Source organism: Sodiomyces alcalophilus, assembly GCF_042370955.1.
Source record: "Sodiomyces alcalophilus JCM 7366 unplaced genomic scaffold ACRALscaffold_5, whole genome shotgun sequence".
In the NCBI taxonomy this organism is placed as follows: Eukaryota; Fungi; Ascomycota; class Sordariomycetes; order Glomerellales; family Plectosphaerellaceae; genus Sodiomyces; species Sodiomyces alcalophilus.
This window is the reverse complement of record NW_027263536.1, coordinates 2,787,406-2,793,423: the sequence shown is the minus strand read 5'-3', so window position 1 is coordinate 2,793,423 and position 6,018 is coordinate 2,787,406. Positions and strand designations below refer to the sequence as shown.

Sequence of the window (6,018 nt, the reverse complement as noted above, 5' to 3'; positions counted from 1 at the left end):
GTGGTTTTAGTAGTCTACGCTTTATATTTCGCTATTAATTACTCTTATTATAGGGTTATAGTTATAGATAAACTTCCGTATATCCTTATTTATACCCGGCTAAAAGAACTCCCGGGCTATTATAGCGATTATATTCTCCTTACCCGGGTAGCCGCCGATAATAGAGTTATGGATCGCCTATACTAAGCGTCTGCTTAATAGCGAGTCTTTTTTAGAGCTCGGAACCTAGAGATTATCCCGAAAGGTTATATATTCTACGGGGTTAAGAGAGTATTCCGCGATCTATAGTTATAGTCTAAGGGACGGGTCGAAGCTATAAGCTTATATAGTAATTGCGGCGAGGACCCCTTAATACTAAGGGTCGGTCCTTATAGTCTTATCCTAAAGTTGCTAAAGGTCTTCGTTTACTTTAAATACGTGCTTAATAGAAGTCGATTATATAACCGACTTAGGGACCGTTATAAGGATTATAGACTTAGGTATTAGTTAAATCACTTATCCTTATTCTTAATTATCCGAGTAGTCCTTCGGGATATCCTATTCGTGATAGGAGAGCGTATCCGCTACTAAGTTCTTAATACCTTATTAGTACTTTAGTATAAAGTTAAACTAGGCTAGTTTACTAGCCTAGCGGCTCTGCCTTTTAGTAAGGGACCATTTAGTTATAAAGTACTTAAGCGCCTTATAAGCCGATAATATTATAAATTATTTATAGCTAGTTAGTTCTGCTTTTTAGGCGAGTATATAGCTTATAATAGCTAATATCTGCTTATCGTGAGTAGGGTAGTTATACTTTACCGGGGTAAGCTTATACGAGTAGTATATAACTATATAGTAATATCCTTATTCGTCTACCTAGGATAGGATACCACTTAACGCATAACCCGAGTAGTTAGTCTTTAATATTATCTTATAATCCGGGTTCTATAACTATAAGACGGGTTCTATCTAGAAAAGTCGTTTTAGCTCCTTAAAGGCGGCGTCTTCTTCGGCCCCCTACCTAAAGAGCCGCTCCCTTTTTATTAGCGCTAAGAGGGGTGCTAAAATACCTATTAAGTCGTAGATAAATATCCGGTAGTAGTTCGCGAACCCTAAGAAGCTTCGTACGCCCTTTATAAAGATAGGCGCCTCTTAGTCGCGGATAGCCTTTAGCTTCTTAGGGTTATAAGACACTCCCTTATTTATTATAACGATAAACCCTAGATATTTTACTATTATTATACTAAACTTATAGTTAGCCGGGTCGAGGTTTAAGCCAGTATTTATAAGCCTGCGTAATACTAGCTAGACCTTCGCCTTATAGTCTTTATAAGATCTATTTAAGTAGATTAGGATATTATGAATATATATAGTAATAAAGTCGTTAAGGAACTTCTATAGCGGTGAGTTAATATAGTATTAGAAGGTAGGGGGTACGCCGCTTAGTCCGAAGGGATATACTAGCTACTCGAAGAGATCAAAGCGTGTCCTAAAGGCTATTTTGCTCTTATATCTAGGAGCTATACGGATCTTATAGGAGGCAGCGACTATATTAAGCTTCGTGAACCACTTAGCGCTAGCTGGGTTACGTGGGGTCTTAGTGATTAAAGGGAGGGGCTAGCGATCTTATTAGGTAATCGCGTTTAGGGCTCTATAATTATAATAAAAGCGTAACCCGTCCCCTACCTTCTTTATAAATAGGACCAGCGTCGCCGCTGCTAAGCTACTAGCTTATATAAATCCCTTATCTATTAGGTCGTTAAGCGTCTTCTAGAGTATAAGTAACTCCTCCTTTAATATACTATAAAGGGGCCCTTATAGTAGGGTCGGCTTAAGTCTATTAGGACCTCGCTTTAAGGTGATTTCGTGGTCGATACCTTATTGGTAGAGGGGTAAGTCGTTAGCCTTATTAGGTATAAAGAGGTCGGCGAACTCCTATAGTATATTCGTAGGGATATAGTCCTAAGGGTTTACCGGTTCCTTCTTATAAAGGGCCTTATCGATATCCTATATACTAACTGTATAGATTAAGGCTTTGAACTTATCCCTTCCTTTTCCCTTTAACCCCCTTCTTATCTATCGTATTATACCCGTAAACACCGATCCTAAGACTAGCCCTACCTCGCAGATAGCTTATATATCGGCTAGTTCTTCTTTGCCTACTAATCGTAGGCTAATATTAGTGACTTTATAGTATAACCTATAATTCTTCACGTAATACGGAATATTATTATATTCTAGTCACGGCTTCCCTAGGAATATATCCTAATCTAGTCCTTTTACTATATAAGTGAATACTCGTTATATATAGCCGCTAATCTTGAGCTTAAACACGGCGATCCTAGCGCTAATAGCCGGCTTAAATATATCTAAGAATCCTTTTAGTAATTATTTTCTTTTATTAACTAATAGTGACTAGAGTCTTTAGTTAAAACGTTTATTTATAGTACCGTAGTAGTTATAACCCGTATCTATAAGAGTATATATATATCTTTTATTTACTCGCATTAATATTAGGGCTATATCGCTGCTAGCTAGGTGCTTAAACGCCTCCTACTCCTATTATAAGGCGGCTATCGGCTTTAATACCCGTTTTCACGTTAAAGCTATTCTTTTTCTAACCCTTTATTATCTAAGCTATCTAAGCTTATAGCGATATCGCTATCCTTAGCCTAAACCTTCGCTATACGGGCGCCCCTAGCCTTTAAACCCTTAACCCGGGACTTATAGTTTGCACGGATATATCCTTTTTTCCTATACTCCTATCCCTCTTAGTTATCACGAGGTCGGTTTATAGTCGTATTAGGCCGGACCTAATTAATCTTGTTTATTATAATATCTTTATTAGCGTTGGTCTTCTAGCTCTAGGTTCGATTCGGTATGTAAGTTTTCTGGCTAGGTAGGTATAGGCCTTCTAGCCTTTGGGCGATACTCTAGACCTTAGTAACCTAGCTTAGGTAGTTATAGGGTAACTTTATAGTGACTAAGGCACTATATAGCTTCTGGCTTAAGGCTCTTTTAAGGAATATAATCTTCGCTAAGTTAGCCTACTCGCCGCCGGCTACTTAAGTAATCTGCTTCTTAAATTTTAGTAGGAACTATATAAAGGTTTATTCCTCGCGCTATCTAAGGGAATGTAACCCGAAGGCCGCGCAAGGCTATTTATTCTAGTCTTATATATAGTCGAGGTAGGCGAGGAACGATTCTAGGTTATAGGTACCTCCTAGCCTTTTAGCGGTATAGAAGGCTAATACTATTTATTAGGTATTCCCTTTTAGGTATAAGTTAATATAATACTATATTTTAGCTTAGTTATTAAATAAGTGTTTATTTAGCTAAAGCTTATCGCGTATCTGCTATAACTAAGTGGCGTACTCTACTTATTCTTTACTGAACTTCGCGGGATACGGTAAAGCCTTAGTACGCGGCGGATATAGTTCCGATAGGACTTTAATTTAAGGGGGAGTAGGAGTCGCTAGGGTAGGAGGGCCTGCTATTAACTCCGTGGGTATATTTGTAGGGGCTCCTTCTAAGGGAGGCGCGAGGTTAGGAGTAGCTTACTACGGGGCCTAGGTGTTCGCGAGACTATTCGCTAATTATTAGAGCAGCTCTTATTATTAAGCTATCTATTCTTATAAGGGACGGAGTATTATATTAATAGCTTTAGTGATCCTTTTATTTATCCACTTAGTTAGTTTAGCGGGGTTTATAGGACCGCCGCCACCTAATAGCGTATTCGTATCTAAGGCTATACTAATATAACGTATAGGTTTCGCTGAATTCTAGCTATATAAGCGGCTAGTTATAGATTAATCGCACTAAATAAGGCCGAATAATTATATGAGCTAGAATTAAGGAAAGGAAAGGAAAAGGTCTGTAAGGAAGTGCGGGATTTACTAGGTTTATATCAATCCGCGGTAAGGGCAGCGCGAGGTCTAAGTGTCGGTTCTGCGTACTGATTAGCGGTTCAGGCCTTATACTAGAACTATACCTTTAAGGGGTTAACCCGTGACATATACAAACGCATTTATAATATCTAGTTATTTAAATTTCCAACCGAGACGCACTCTAAGGATAAGGGCTAACCTATAGCCTTCTAGTCTATAGGTAGTACTAAAGGTTTTAAGGTAATCTATACCGAGTATCTGATTAAAACCTTATCTAACCTAACGGGCCCCATATCTTATAGGTGTTCCTGTATTATCGCATTTAACTTTATAGACCCACCACCCCCCTAAAACGTGTAGGGTACATTTTTCCTTTTCTAGAACTGTATTAACGTTAATAATATTCCAGGTATTTCTTTTATTTAATTATTAAATCTTAGCTTCCATAGCCTTTATCCAGTAGTTTTTTTCAGGGCTTTTTAAAGCTTATTAGTATATAGCTGGTTCAAGTATAGTATTTACAGTTAAGAGTATACACTCCATAGTAAGCTACTAAAAACTTTCTAATAGGGTATCTACTTATAGATATAGTAAGGCCTTACTTCTTTAATCTATAAATTAATCCAAGGACTTAGAGATAAAAGCCTTATAGCTTCCCTTTTTAGTAAAAGGTATAAGCACCACTTTTAGATTATCTAGAGGGTTTCTAGAATATTCAATAGCCTTATTACCACCTTTATAAGTAGTTCATAATCCTATTTATAGTGGGCTTTTATTGTTTCTAGGATTTATAGTCCCGGTTAGAGCCCTATTACTACTATAGGAGGTAGCCCGTAAATTGTTTTTTTTTTAAATAGAGGTAGTTTCTATAGGATCGCTTTATAGGGAAGTTTTCGTCTGATTTATTAGTATAACTAAATCAGACTACTCGCGCTGTGTTAAAGAATTTAAAAACCGATTTTTAATAATATTTATTTTATTTTATTGGTTCTTACTCCGCTATCCTATGTGTATACTAGGAGCTAGAATTCTGACTATACGGTCCTTCTTAGTTGCCCACAGGGGGGAAAACCGTAGTATAAGACTTAGGGAACTAGTATAAGACTTAGATGAAAACCCCTGTGCCCTCCTCCTCTAGGATTACTGCCTTATACGGGTACCGCGGGGGCCCCGTTATTAACTTAATATATATCCGAAACTCGTGGCTTCTATTCTAGGAAGCCGGTAGCGTTTTGCCCGTAGCGGCTTTAAAGCCGACTACGTGCTTAATTAACGGCGCGCGCGTTTTAATTGTCTCTGTTTTTGTTTTGTGCGCCTTCCTGTGAGCCCTAGGGCTAACCCCTGCGGGCCTATACTGCGGGCGACTTATGCGTGCGCTTCCTAGGGTTTAAAGCTCCCTAAGCTTCCCTGTTCTATGGCCACAGGTGGAGCTAACGCGGGCTATGTGCCCGCACAGAACGCTTACGTAATAGCGTAAGAGGCTACCTCCGTATCGTGGAAGAGACGCCGCGTATTTTACTCACGCGCTCAGGGATAGCGCGATACCGTCTTCTCGTTTTCCATGGTGGGGCGACTAACTCCCCCGTGGCACTTATTAATAATTAGCGAAGCTGGGCGGAAGGTGGGTCTAACGGGCCCCCTGTTTAACCCTTATCGTATATACTAAGGCAGATAAGGGCCCCCTAGAATAGGATCCGAGTAGCGTAAAAAAGGAAAAGGGGTTCCTCTTTTAGGTGCGCCTCTAGCCGGATTCGAACCGACCCGGTCCTCTGACCGTGTGCCAGGTATACCACCACTATACCATAGAGGCTTTTAATAATATATATATCTCGAACCCAGATTATTCTTTTTAAGTATAGATTATATATTTTATAGTTATAATTATTAAAGCCTATTAAAGCACTATATAGATTTCGTGGGCCTAATTTTTTAAGGTTCGGGTCCGTATTTCGATAATGTATTATAGACACGTATATATTAATATTTAAAATATCAGGCTTTTTATTATTCTTTAGCTTATATAGCGTCTTAAAGCCTATAGCTGAATTAGGGGTTTAGTTATATATATAACCTGCACTTATTACTGCTTCTCTCTATAAATAAAAATGTAGCTCTGAATAATATAATAGAGTCCTAATTTTAATAATTATAA

General features: G+C 38.5%; 1 non-coding gene across 1 annotated transcript; it reads right to left on the bottom strand.

The window, feature by feature from the left end:
* Positions 1-5,602: 5,602 nt before the first annotated feature.
* ACRALDRAFT_t189 lies at positions 5,603-5,676 on the bottom strand. The gene has a single exon. It is a non-coding gene; the product is annotated as a tRNA-Val (tRNA).
* Positions 5,677-6,018: the final 342 nt, after the last annotated feature.